Here is a 13,996-nt window from a genome sequence, read left to right on the forward strand (position 1 = left end):
AGGAGCAACAATAACTTATCCAGTAAATTGGCTATTTAGTTGTAGTGTTTTTGTAATCTTTATATCTGGGAGGGGAAAGAACCAGCTCAAGTTCTGATACACGTATTTGCAGTCTTTCAGAACTTTTTTTAATCTGTGCCTTTGAAGTGTTGAAGTGTGTGATAATTTACTCTAGGAGCTGTATGTAGGTGAGTGGACTTGCTTGAGATTCTTAACATTTCACTCAACTGAAGAAGCCTCTCGGATGAAAAGTGAAACGTCTTCAAGAATCTCAATCAAGTCCAGTTGACTGTGCACAGCTACAGAATACCATGACCTGACTGAGGGTCTATTTATTTACATATTTAAATGAAACCATGTGAGAAGTTTAGAGGACAAATATATAATATATGTTATGTGGCTCCTCTGACAAGTTTGAGAGGATCTGGAGACCATTCATGGATTATACCAGGACCAAACCCCTGTGTAAAGTGGCAAAGAACGAGACATTTTAAAAAGTACCTCAAGAGTTGTACTTGAGTACAGTAGAGGAGTAAATGTACTTAGTTACTTTCCATCGCCGGTGAACTATTTGACATCCTGTGTAGGGAAGTTGTGCAGCAGTGATCATGTGTCGCCACCAGGTGGCGCTCTTTTACTACTTAAGTTTTTTCTTCTGTGGAAAGAGCAAATTATAGACACCTGTCAGGTCAATTTTGTGGAATCATTTATTTTGAAGAATTTTACTCTTATTTCCATTTGTCCATTTTCTCAAAAGGATGAAAAGTTTATTTAGTTCTTCATGATGTACAGCACCTGTCAGTTACTCAGCAATAAATTCATCATCTCTTTACACATAACATTACATTATCATTATTTGGTATGAAGAACATATCATCTGCTGCTGTCGCATTGTTTTTCAGTTATTCAGACAAATTACAGGGGATTTAACAAACAGTTCTCTGAACAGATGTCTGGCAGCTTCTGATCTCATGCAGGTCAGTGAGCGGACTGAATAAAACTCAAAATAGAATGAATATTATATAATATAAATATTCAGAGAATTCACTGTTCAAGCAGCCAGACACACCTGAGAGACCACCTGTCTGTCTGTCTGTCTGTCTGTCTGTCTGTCTGTCTGCAGCTGGCTGATGGTTACTGTGTTGTAGTGCAGTCGTTAGTGTGCAGTCAGACAGTTTTAATCCTCACGAAGCTTTAATCTGACTGGCAGCCACATCTGGCATCACTCTGAACTCCACTAGTGTAAACAGAGCAGATTGTATAATGACATAATGTGACGGGAATATCAAAAGGGCCAGTTCACCCTAAAATCAGAAAAAATGTATTTTCCTTCTAACCTGTAGTACTATTTATCCACCTCAATTGTATTTTGGTGCGAGTTGCTGAGTTTTGGAGATGTCTGTTTGTAAACTAAAGGAAAGATATGTCTCTTTCAGAAATCATGGCCTGTTTATTCAAGATAATCCACAGACCTTGTTGTGAGCAGTTTCATGTAGGAACTATTTTTGTAGATGGGAGCATGCATCTATTTATGGACAAGCAGCCCTAGAGATTACATTATACAGTTAGTTTGCAGCACATGGATACGTAATGCGGACTGAAATACATTTAATATTAACATAATGAGGAAACGTTGTTTGTTAACATCCCTGGCAAGTCACAAATATGCTAATACTGAACTACAGGTATCGTGATATACCTGTGTTGATGATAACTGTGATGTTTGAGAAATGAAATACTGATATATTATTAATACACTTATGATATTATCCTGTAAATAATCTCTTAAATCCTGTTTCTTTTACTTGTCAGTTCATCTTGTTTACTTTTCACTATCCGTTAAGTGAAACTGTGCATTTTTGTATAGTTATGGTTACAGACTGTCTCTCCACCTCAAGCATAATAAACTAAGTTAAAAATAGATTTGACTGAGGTAATATCTGATGTTGTGATAGCCTGACACTGAATGCATCAGTAAAATGTTCCCTGACAATGTATTTCATGTGTTTTCTGCCAAAATATGTAATCTTGCTGGACACTGTCCAGTCAGAGCGACTACAGCCGTATTTAAAACTTATCAGTGATTTCAGCCATTAGAGATTTTTTTTTTATCATCATTTAACCCAAATCACAAACTTCCCCCAACTTTAACCAAATTGTTTTTAGCAGGAGTCTGAACCCTGGACCTTGGTGTCACAGTCCTGCACTATACCTGCCGTCCGTCCCAACCATGTCCTCGTGAGTCCAGCGTGGCACGTAAGTATACAGTTTTATTCATTCAAATAAATCTTGTCTGTGAACATAATACTGGCAGGACTTAATATAATTATAAAAACAATTTAGCAATATGCAAACATAACTTAGAAGACAAGGATGGGATGAGAGGTTACAGTTCAACCGAGGAGGTCTCCATCAACATTTAAATTCCACATTGTCACAAACACAAGCCTGTGGTCCATCAGTAGATGCACACTTCCTTCTGCATGGTGCCACCCAGGTCCATTATACTGGAGAGAAGGCAGACATCTCAACAGAGCATGTCTCCAAAACTCTGCCACTCACACCAAAACAAACTGCATAGATAAATAGCTCCACAGGCCAGAGGAGAATTTTTTTTGTTGTTGTTGTTTTTCCTTTGAAGTCTTTACAAGAAAGCGAATAAGTGCATTTCTCAAAATGTCAAACTTTTACCACAGCCGCATTCATCCATATTTCTATTTTTTTTTTCTCTCTTTTATTCCCATAAAAAGGAATTTTCTCCTTCTTCAGGCCATCACAGTAAAATCTGACTTTGCTCTTAAGAGTCCTGGCTGAATGAAGAATAAAAGCAGCCTGAGGTAGAGACACCCGAGCATAGACGGAGCAGATTATAACTTTATAGTAGATTGCCTGCCAGTGTAATCCCAGACTCCTCTGGAATATCAAAATTCATCTACTGAAAGGGGCTGGACTCTAATGACCTTGAACCCATGCAGAAGAGGATTGTAATTTTTGTGGATTTACTTATTATTCTAAATACATTCGATAAATGCATTTCATGAGTCCTAATACCTGCATGTCTGTTGGAGTTGTCTAAATCCACACCAGCTATCAGCTTTTCACCCTGCAGTCTTAAAAACAAGGGGTTCAAAAGGGTTCTTTCTGAAGCGCTGAGGTTCTACCCGGAACCATTTGCTTCTAAAGAACCCTTTTTGGAAGAGAGGATTTATCAGGGTGTCTTTTGAAGACTAAGGGTTCCATTAAAAACCTTAGTCATCCAAAGAACCATTTGTACCATAATATAAAAGAGTTTTGGTAGAACCTCTCTGGATGGGTTCTAGATAAAACCCTTGAAATACAAAAAAGTTCATGGTATAACCCTCTGGGTGGGTTCTTGAGGAAACCCTTGGAATATAAAAGGGCTCTTGGTAGAACCCCGCTGGGTGGGCAGACTTACAGGAGTGATGATCCTGGAGAGAATCCCCAGAGAAGGTTGTTGAATTTCTTCAAGAACTCTTTCGTCAAGGGTTCTTTGTATCATAATATAAAAGGATTCTCATTAGAACTCCTTGGGTGCATTCTAGATGAAATGCTTGGAATATAAAAGGGTTCTGAATGGACCCCCCTGGGTGGGTTCTTGTTAACATCCTTAGAAGGGGGAAAGATTCTGGATAGAACCTGGTGGAACCATTACACCATAGAGTGGTTCCTCTTTAGAACATCACACATGGGTTTATGGGTGGAACCTGGTTTTACGTAGAATCCTCTGAAAGAGTTCCAAGTAGAGCCTTTATGAAAGTTTCTATCAGGAACTAAAAATGGTTCCTGAAGCTGAAGAACCACTGATGGTTGTGGTTAGCACCTTTATTTTTAAGAGTGTGTACTGAAATGTTCCTGAAAACTTGTGATGGAAGCAGTCCTTACAGCATTTTATTTTGTAAAACACGATGTACCGCAGGCGTGGGTTTATCTGATAGAGCCACAGATAAGAGGGGAAGTGTGTTCCTGCAGATTCAGAGCAGAGAGAAGAGACGGGCCTGTCATCTTAGGAAGTGACCGATAAAGCAAAGCGACAGCGCAGCCATTTAAGCTGCCTCAATATTTAATTAACCACTGCCATCCAGGTTAAAATTAATTACGTCCTGGAACAGAGCAAAGAACGTTCAACCTGATTGGGGTTTCTGCTTCTGAATTGGCTACAATTTCAGACTGCGACTCCAGACATGCTTCATAACGACGAATAATGTCCGGGCTGTAATTATGAGTTATATTTAATAACTAAACCAGGCCAATCAGACTATATGTCTTTACGTCAGAGCTGCATAAGTTTGAAACTCACATAATTTTCAAGTGCATAGCTTTTACTTTAATCAGTTTAGAATTACTGTATTTTACATGACTATATAATCCAAAAGGAGGTAATTACCATCCAATCTTCATTTAACACGCACAATGAACTGCTTATTATCTGTGGCATCTCTTCTTTTTCCATCTGCAGCTGAAGTGAACACAACACAGAGGTATTCCCTAAACAAAGGGCACGGCAAGTTTATTTGTGTAGCACCAGTTCACAACAAGGCAATCTGGATTACTTTACATAAGATATAAAACAGGATTAAGACAAGATAGAAAAGAAACACAAGGCAATATAAAAAGACACAAACAATGATTATGTGTTTTCTCAGGTAGCCAAAATAATGCATCACCTGTGGCAGTGGTGGAAAGAAACTAAGTGCATTTACTCAAGTAAGTTGAAACTTTTCTGGAGGACAAAGTATAAGCACCATTTTTCTTTTTGCTCTCATTTTTCATGAGTTGAGATAAGAAAATCTACAGGTGTAATATTTCTTCAATACAGACAAAAAGGTTATTTCTCTCAAATATTGCTCACAAAGTTGTTAAAATTCTACTCTTTGTAGTTCACATAGGTCTACAGATGCTAATTTATTTCCTAGAAGGAAAAAACTTGAATATGACACCTTTCACTGAGATCAGTTGAAAATTAACGTTATTGTGTTTGTATCCAGAGAAACAGCAGCTCTCCTGTTTACAGGGTTTTTGTCCACAGCTCAGTCTTGACTAACGAACGAAAATGGCTGTGACGTCGATATAATACAGCAACAAGCCAAAGCGGTCAATGTGGCGTCTACATATATGTCTACGGTTGGTCAGGTTGGTTAGGTTTAGGCATGAGGATGATTGTTTAGGGTTAATGTGAGAGGAAAAAAAACCTTATGTGTGTACAGAGAAAATACTCAACTCCTTCAGCTCATGAAAAATAGGTGCAAAGTTTGTATTTATATTTTTGTTCCTAATTTGTTAACTAACCCTTTAAATTTCTTACATGATGACTCAAAGTATTAAATTCAGCTTATTCTGCTGAGATAGCTTATTTTCAGGATTTGTGTCATATCAAAGTACTGTATTACACTGAATAATGTATCATAAAATTGGGAGACTTTCCCAGCCAATGTACAAGTCACAAGCAAGTCTCAAGTCTTAATCTTCAAGTCTCAAGCAATTCAAGTCATTGCTGAACTGCTTACATCCTATAAATCTAACTGACATTTGACATTTTATGGCAATCAGTAACCATCCTCCTAAATGAACAACCATGGAGAGCGGGGCTTTGAAATAATGATGCAGACTCATGGGCTCTAAAGGGATCTAAAGTGAAAACAGAAGAATGACACATCAAATTTACATCACAATGTTATGCCTCCTGCTCACTGACATAAATAAAACATGGACAGCAAGTCTCCACTTCCTCCTACTGTACAAAACTGAATCCAAAATATCCCAGACACGAGTGCTGTCATCTTGCACTGGTGACATCATCTGAAGCCGCAGTCTGCACAGTAGTGATCAGTGTTAGCGAGCCGCACTTTTGAGTTCCTTCCTGCACAGCCATCCAACTCACCCCGGTTTTATAGCATCAAATAACTAATTAAAGCCAAACTGATGAGAAAAATGAACTCTTGAGCAAACATCAGTGTGATAAGAACTACCTAAAATTACAGAAACCGTCTTTGGGAAAAAAAAATTATTTGACGTGTACTTTGAAATTTTAGTTTGGTCCATGTGCTAAAACATTAGGGAAGCAGGATTTATGACGTGTACTGCAGCCTGCCACCAGGGGGCGGTCAAGATGCTTTGGCTTTACTTCTGGGGAGGATCAGGTGGATCACACCATTTCTCCCCAGCCTATTAACACATCTGTCTAAGTTGTTCTTATATGACTCTGCACACTGCTGTTCCCTTCCTACAATCATCATCCACAATATAATCATTGATTCAAAATATTAATTTTGGACTCGCCACCTCCATGATAGATGCTTCACACACTGGCCTCTGCTGGTCTGCCCAGAACATTTTAAATATTTAATTTAAAAAAATCCGAGTCCTTTCGAGTCATCTGTCTCAACTAATATCTTGTGTTATTGTGGGTTCCTGTGTGAAAATAATAGTTTCAGCAAGCTTTCAGCAGTGTTTCGCCCTCTTTGATAAAGTAAAAGTGAACAGCATGGCAAGCATGAGATAAAACATAAACTCGGGCTTTAATTTAAAATTTTATTTGTATTCAGTCCTCTATATCTTAATACATTCTTAGTGTACTTACATTTGGCTTGGATGTAGCCTGTTGTATTCAAGTGAACCTCTACAGTGTTATCATGAGGCTGCAATCCTGCATCTCTCTCTGTCTTCTGTCTCTGTCTGGCCTTTAAATTGCTTTCTGGAGGCAGGGGATTTTGGCCGGGGAGATAAGGGGAATGGGATGAAACACTCTCGCTGGCTGTCTTTCTCTGCGAGGCAGGGCCAGTCTACTGAGCGCCTGTCTTTTTGCTGAAACAGAGCAGGTTGCACCGGCTCATCCCTCGGGTCAGTGAGGCCGAGGAGACGCCGACGACATGTTTGAAATCCATTTCAAACCGCCGTCAGCCCTATCAGCAACAAAACAAACATGAAAGATGTCAAAGCAAACAGTGGATTCTCGCTGTGAGCGTATTTGTGGGTGTGCGACACAGATGCTGCTCTTTGTTTTTGCAGTGTAAACAGATTTCTGTGCACATTCTTGTGGTTTTCTCCCCTCTTGTCATTCAGTCAGGTCCTGGAGGGTCGATCCCATTCCAACTCTCAGACCTGACACTGCCTTACATAAGCCCTCAGTGCTCCTCGATGCTCTGCTGTCTCTCCACAAGAGCAGGTTGCATGGATTATTGATGCCAGCACAGAGCGATGAAGGCATGGCACATGGCAAGGACACACATGCAGCAGGATCCAGTTGCTTCAAACCACCCTGTCAGATAGTTGAGCTCTCTTTCAAAGATTTGGTGGGGATTCCCTCTTTTATTGCACACAAACATAGCACCCCCACCCCACAATACATTTCCATGACCCTCCTCCTCCTCCTCTTCCTCCCTGAGCTTTGGTTCCACATAGCATGCCTCACAGTTGACACACATGTATTTCTGACTATGCTCCGCATGTTGAAGTCATCCCCGCATGGATTAGCATATTAATGGGATGTCCTCTTTGTCCCTGTTTTCTGTCACTCAGATTTCACAGCAGTGAGGGAGATGACAAGGCGATGCGGCTGGGGAGGAGGAAGAAGGGAGGGTGATGCAGAGAGGAGAGGAGAGGAGGAGCTTGCTGTGGCTGGGGAGTCACACCTGAGTGTAATTGATTCAGGTGGGACACATAGTCGATCTTGATATATCCTCAGTGACAACAACAAAATTGTCCCTTTTTTGTTAGTGAAACCAAACCAGTTTCAATAAATTAAAAATCCCTGCTTCTATCTTCTTGAATCTATAAAGCAGATTACAGCACTTTAATGAGCAGTGATGCAAATTAAAGGCACATTATGTAACATTTCCACATTCAGATGTCTAAAAATAACAAGACTCAGTGTTGCGTATTTTGTTGAGTTGTGTTTTTACATTGTTGTAAATCTTCAAACCCAGAGAAATGGGGGGCTAGCAGCAGAAATTACATACTTCACATTTAAAATATAAAGACAAAATGCAGCTTACTTTGAACTGCTGTTTTTGATGCTTAAACTTCTGTATGACCATTACACATGATTATTGCTGTATTGTTAAAAAAAAACAAAACATGAATCAACAAAATTCTACATGAGCCAAGCAAACCAGCCCTGTTTTCTGTTTTGTGACAATGCATTTTTCAGCCAACGGGTTTTTAAATTGTTTATGTAGCTTGACAATTTGGAAAATGTTCTCAACATCACAAAAATCAGGGATTAGAGCTGAAACAATGAATTGCCTAGTCAATTGTCATAAAAATAAGCAACTATTTTGACAATCGATTAATTAGTTTCTGCCCCAGGAGGCTGAACTTTGGCAAGGAGGTCAAGTGCATGTGTGTTTAGCCAATTAGCTAAAGGGGGCAGTGGGGGTAGCCTATCATAGCAAGGCGAATAACTTCCACATGGATTCACACAGAAGCTGATTAACAGTTCATGTCAACTGTCAAAAAGTGAACATGACAGAGCAGGTGGCCTTTAACAGAAAGGCTCATAACTTTTAAATGGATTCTTGTAACGTGACCAAACTCATGAACCATTTGTTGAAGAGTCTTATCAAAAGCATCACTGCACTCTGCAGAGTTTCTTTATCAGTGGCGTGAGTTAGCCACACCTCCACACTTCAGCCCTGCCCCTCCACAACTTATTAAGCATTTGGGTATCACATGAATCAGGAATGACTTGATAATTAATGAACTGTTAATGAATTGTTAATGACTAGTTCCTGAATACCTTTGATTTGAAGACTATAAGTTACTAGAGAATGGACTGGGAGATACTACATTAATTAATCATTAGGTAATGATTAGTTTATGAATATCTGTGAATCGACATACTGGCCACTTTTTTTTTATGAGTTACTGCTGTTTAACTATGAACCACCTGCTGACTCATTAATTGTTAATTACTTAATCATTAATTACTCTTTTTCCTTAACTATCACATTTTTATGTATCATATTGTAAAGAGTTATCATCTTGTGGTTTAGGCATCAGTGGGTGTCATCATTGGACTAATGTTGATTGGTGACAGTTTATCACGCCTCCTATACTTTAACCACGCCTCTTTCATAACTAATGAACCCTTTCTATGTATGTTACTTTGGTGACATGGGTTAAGTGTTTGTGATGTGTGTGTGTCAATGCATGCACACAAGGATGCATATGCATACAAGGTTGCAACTATTGTGAATTCATGCTTATTCAAGAAAAAATCACCAACATTTACTCATTCCAACTTCTCAGTTGTGAAGTTTTGCTGCTTCTGTCTGTCTCATTCAGCAGTAAACAAAGTATTTTTAGGCTGTGGGCTGTTGATTGGACAAAACAAGCAGAGTCTGCCTGGCATTTAGGACACATTGTGATGGGCATGTAGACTAATGGATTAATTAATGGATACTGAAAATAATCGTTAGTGACAGCTGTTTTGGAGATTCATGGTTTCAAGATGAAGATGCTTTGCTTCTCTTTACTGAGTAATAAGAATAATAATACGTTTTCTTTCCCTCATCAGTTTGTGAAATTCTGAACGTCTTTAAAAAATTTCTCCCTCTCTCCTTTTTTCCTGCACTTCCTGCACAATCAAATCTTTGTCCCTCTTCATCCAGGGATGCCTGGCTTTGCTACTTAGCAACTGTTTCCACGGCTACAAAGTTGCTCCCTGTCTCACTCTCACCCTGTATCTGCCATAAGTCGCCGGTGTCCCTCTGCTCCTTTGAGTCCACTTCCTAAAGCCTGGTGACGAAGCGAGTGTATTAATGAGGGGTCTGTTACGTGCTGCCCGTTGTTTGTCTTCATTTAAAACATCAGGCTACCAAAGTGTCACAGCAGCTTCAATATCGACTGTGTCATGCTCAGAAGAAGATATTATCCAGCTCAACGATACAGCACTCCTCTGTGTGGAGATATGGCTGTTATCTTGATGCTTTTGGGGATTTTATTGGTCCGAGGAGGGCTGTAGAGAGCGTATTGATGAATGTGACAACCTCTTACCAATTACACTCCTTTCATTTCCCTCTGTGTTGTCCTCGTGGAGTGTCAGTGTGCTCTGAGACCATACGCCTCAGCACTAATGTCACTGAGACAAATGGCAGCTCATTGCACAGTAAACTGTTCATGTTTCCGGGTGTCATTCAGACACACACACACACACACACTCAGAGGAGAGCAGATGAATCCACAGAGACACATGGAGATAAGACAATAATATACAGTAAAGGCTTCTGGGTACATTCAGACATGAATGCAAGTATTGGAGCTACAGAAATAGCTATTTATATTGCTTCTAAAAATAGACATTCTTCTCCATAGAGACGTGAAATCCTTCAGAGTGGTGAATTACTCTCGAGCTGCTGCTGTTGTGTGTGTGCATGCGTGTCTGTGTGTGCTATTCTTCTGTTTCTTCCAAAGGTGAAAGCAAATTACCAACTGTATCATCCCAGCTGTGAGGATCTTTTCTTGGGGAATCTCCGCTCTCCTTCTCAGCCTGCAGCAGACAGGATTTTTACAGTGCTTTGATGATCGACCCCACCTCCCTCCACCACCACCACCACCTCTTCCTTCTTTCATAATGACGGGCTTTAAGCCGACAGGCGAAGCGTAGATTCATGCACATTAGTTTACAGTAGCAAAAGGGGAAGTGTGTGAATCCGTGGCTAATCTGCCGTAGGAGGGAATTGTCTAGTTGATGTGGAAAAGGCTCTAATTTTACCTTGTCTCAACAAAAATGTGCAAATGAGCAAAAGCCAAATGACAATTTTCTAAAAAATTTACATTTAACAGAGATAATTTGGCCGTTTTCTTTTTCTTTAGCTCATTATGTTTCCAATACCTTCAGTGTTTACTTTGTGATGAGGCCTTAAGGCTGTGAAATAACACTGCAGTATCACCCTGCTGCAACACTGGCTAATGGCATTAACTGTCTTGACTGATGCCTATTTTAAATGTAGATTTGTTAGCATTTTTACTAATATGAGCTGTCAGATATAACAAGATAGGAAATTCTTTTAGTAGATTAGCCAGAGTTTTACTACAGAGCAAAACATGTTTCCCAGCAACACCTTTTAACCATCTCAAATCTTTTTTTCTAGCACATAACAAAGACACTTTTGGAAAGAGACTCTGGTTTTTAATTTTTCTAGTGTATTTTTTACAAGCCAAGTGCCATTTAGTCCCACTGTATTGTAGAGAAGGCAGATATCTATATGGCCAATATACAATTTACACCCAAAATTTTGGGTTTGATTTTGATTTGTGAATGAACCGTCCCTTTAGCTAGATGCCATTAGGGCCCTAAAAACAGGTTAAAAATACATTACTTTGATGTGGCCTTTTAGAAAAATAGTTTAAGTGGATGCCAGAAAACTATGTAATATGACTCAGGTGACAGTTTGAAACTCATCGGCTCTTTAATGAAAACCAGTTGATACAAGCAGACTAATACTTAATACTCCATGTCCAACAAAGACTGTACTCAGATAGATGATAATGCTATTTAATCCCAGTAGAAAATTACAGTGGTGCACCAGCTAAGTCACACAAATCACAGGCAAATGAGACAGAAGGTGAATGTGCTGTCTTTCTGTTGTATTTTATTTCTTACAAACTCCTTGTGTGTCTCATTTATCTTAAGGTGACGGGCAGCTTATTTTGTATAAAACTGTTTTTCTGTGTATTGTATTTCAGGTCAATAAAGTCAGTGTCATTTATATAACACAAAGTCACAATCAGGACATTAAATGGGGAGAGTCCTCAGAGAGAGAAGCAGGGAGGGGATTCTTCTTCAAGGACGGACAGACATGAGCAGTCCTGTGTTGGTGGAAGGTGAAGCTGGACGTGCAGCTGGAGGGCTTCACACGCATGATGTACTGTCAAACATGTGAGACATCAGTCAACCTGATCAGGAACCAGATGCTCAAGAAGATTACAGTAGAAGACGAGACCCTGAGCAGCAAGTTGAGAGTTGCTTTCTCTTGCCTGCCCCCCTGCTGAGACTCACTCACCCCCAACATCCAGTGAACTATAGAGTGGACTGCTGTAAGCAGGCAGCTGAGCTCTGAACCATACGACTGCAGTCAGGGGTGGCAGAGGAAAGGGGAATGAATTTCGGAGCCTGTTTAGTGTGTAGGAGTTATGAAAATCTGTGCTTTTTTGCTGCCACTCATGTAAACATCAATTCAAGATGGCCACCAAACAAACCCTATGGGCCATTAGTGAAGATTGGCAATTTGAAAAATTCTTAACTAGATATCCTTAGGGTCCTAAAAGACAAATTACAAAAAATACCATGGGGGTACTGTACAAGGAGAAGGGGTGCCCAAACTTGGGGTCAAGACCTCCCAAAGGGGTCACAAATTAAATCTAAAGTGGTCATGAGATTATTAAGTTAAGATAGTTTTATCTCTCTAGTCAATAAAGCAAATACATGGGTGATAAAGATCCCATCTAAAACCAGCAAACAGCCTGAGAAGGAGTAGAAGTCTTTGTTGTGGACGTCATTAGAGGGACAGATGCTGACATAAAAAGTAGGATCAATAAAAATAGGGAGATCTCAGTCAACCCCAAAACATGCATCTTTAACTCCAACATGAAGAACAACAAATCACACAAATAACAGGGTGCAAACATTCATTAACATCTGCCTCAGCACAACAACACTATATATCTGGTGAAAAAGTAAAAGTAAGCAATGTGGACCTGTGGAAAAGAACAAGCCAGGATCCCACTGATTTACAAATTTGAAGGAGAAAGTGGAGTTGAATTGAACACATTCTCAGAAAACCGCCTGACATGCCCTGAAATTGAAACCCTGAGGAACAAAGAAAAGAGGTCGACCCAGGAACAGCTGGAGAAGAGGTGTCCAGGCAGGAATGTGTAGGAGTGAGCTCAACTGGGGAGACCTCGAAAAAAAAAAAAAAAAAAAACTGCCAACAACTGAGTGAGGTGGAGGACATTCATTAATGGCCCAGGGCCTTAAAGGCACAGTTCAGATATTTGGAAGTGTCTGAGGTACTTATCCTTAGTCAGTGTAATGCCTACAGCAGATGGTGGTTGACACACCCCCAGTTTGGAGAAGCAGCAGGAGTACCAGACTAGGAAGCTAAGCTGCTGCTGCGGACCTATAAAAAGGCCCACATAAAAAAATCAATATCTGTTTACATGTACGCTATATTTAGAATATGTTGACTGCTTTATCTTGCCATCAGACATTCTTTTCTTATGGCAATCTGCTGTTTTATAAGCCAAATATTGCTCTCTCCAACCAGACTCTGTTGGCAGTTATCATCTGAGAGCGATATTTGGTTTTTGGTAAAAAGATATTCTAAATTTTCACCAGAGGATGAGGGGAGTAACAATAATAAAATGTAACCCAGGGAAAAAGAAACTGATGCAAATACACAAACAAGGATCTTAAACTTTAATTCAAAATATTATGTCTGTTACACTGGACACATGTAGTCTTGCCTGCCACCACACAACCAGGCTGCACATGCAGACTGATGTCCATTGGCCCTGTTCTGCTGCTCTCTGCCTGTTTTTTAGCTCCAGGCATGATTACTGATTGACCACAGCTGCTGCCAATCACTGCAGCTGCAAGGAGGGGGGCTGCAGTACCGCGACACAGGAGAGCACAGAAACAAACAACTATAAACTGATATTGATTTTTGTTTTGTGTGGGCCTTTTTATAGGTGGACAAAATACATTTTGCTGCTGACTCTATCCACAACAGTGCATTGCTTAGGTTTCTACACTGTCGCTCCCGCTGCTTCTCCAAACTGGGGTCGTGTCATCCACTAATTACTGTTGGTAATACACTGACTATGGATAAATACCTCATAAAATTTCAAAAATCCTAATTATCCTTTTAAAGTAACAAAGGTGGAAACGGTTGGGAACCTCTGTAATAGAAGCTGATACCCTAAATATTGAATATATTAACCACACAACCACATACACACCAACACATTTCAAATG

Source organism: Lutjanus erythropterus, chromosome 10 (assembly GCF_056507025.1).
Source record: "Lutjanus erythropterus isolate fLutEry1 chromosome 10, fLutEry1.hap2, whole genome shotgun sequence".
NCBI classification, from domain to species: Eukaryota; Metazoa; Chordata; class Actinopteri; order Lutjaniformes; family Lutjanidae; genus Lutjanus; species Lutjanus erythropterus.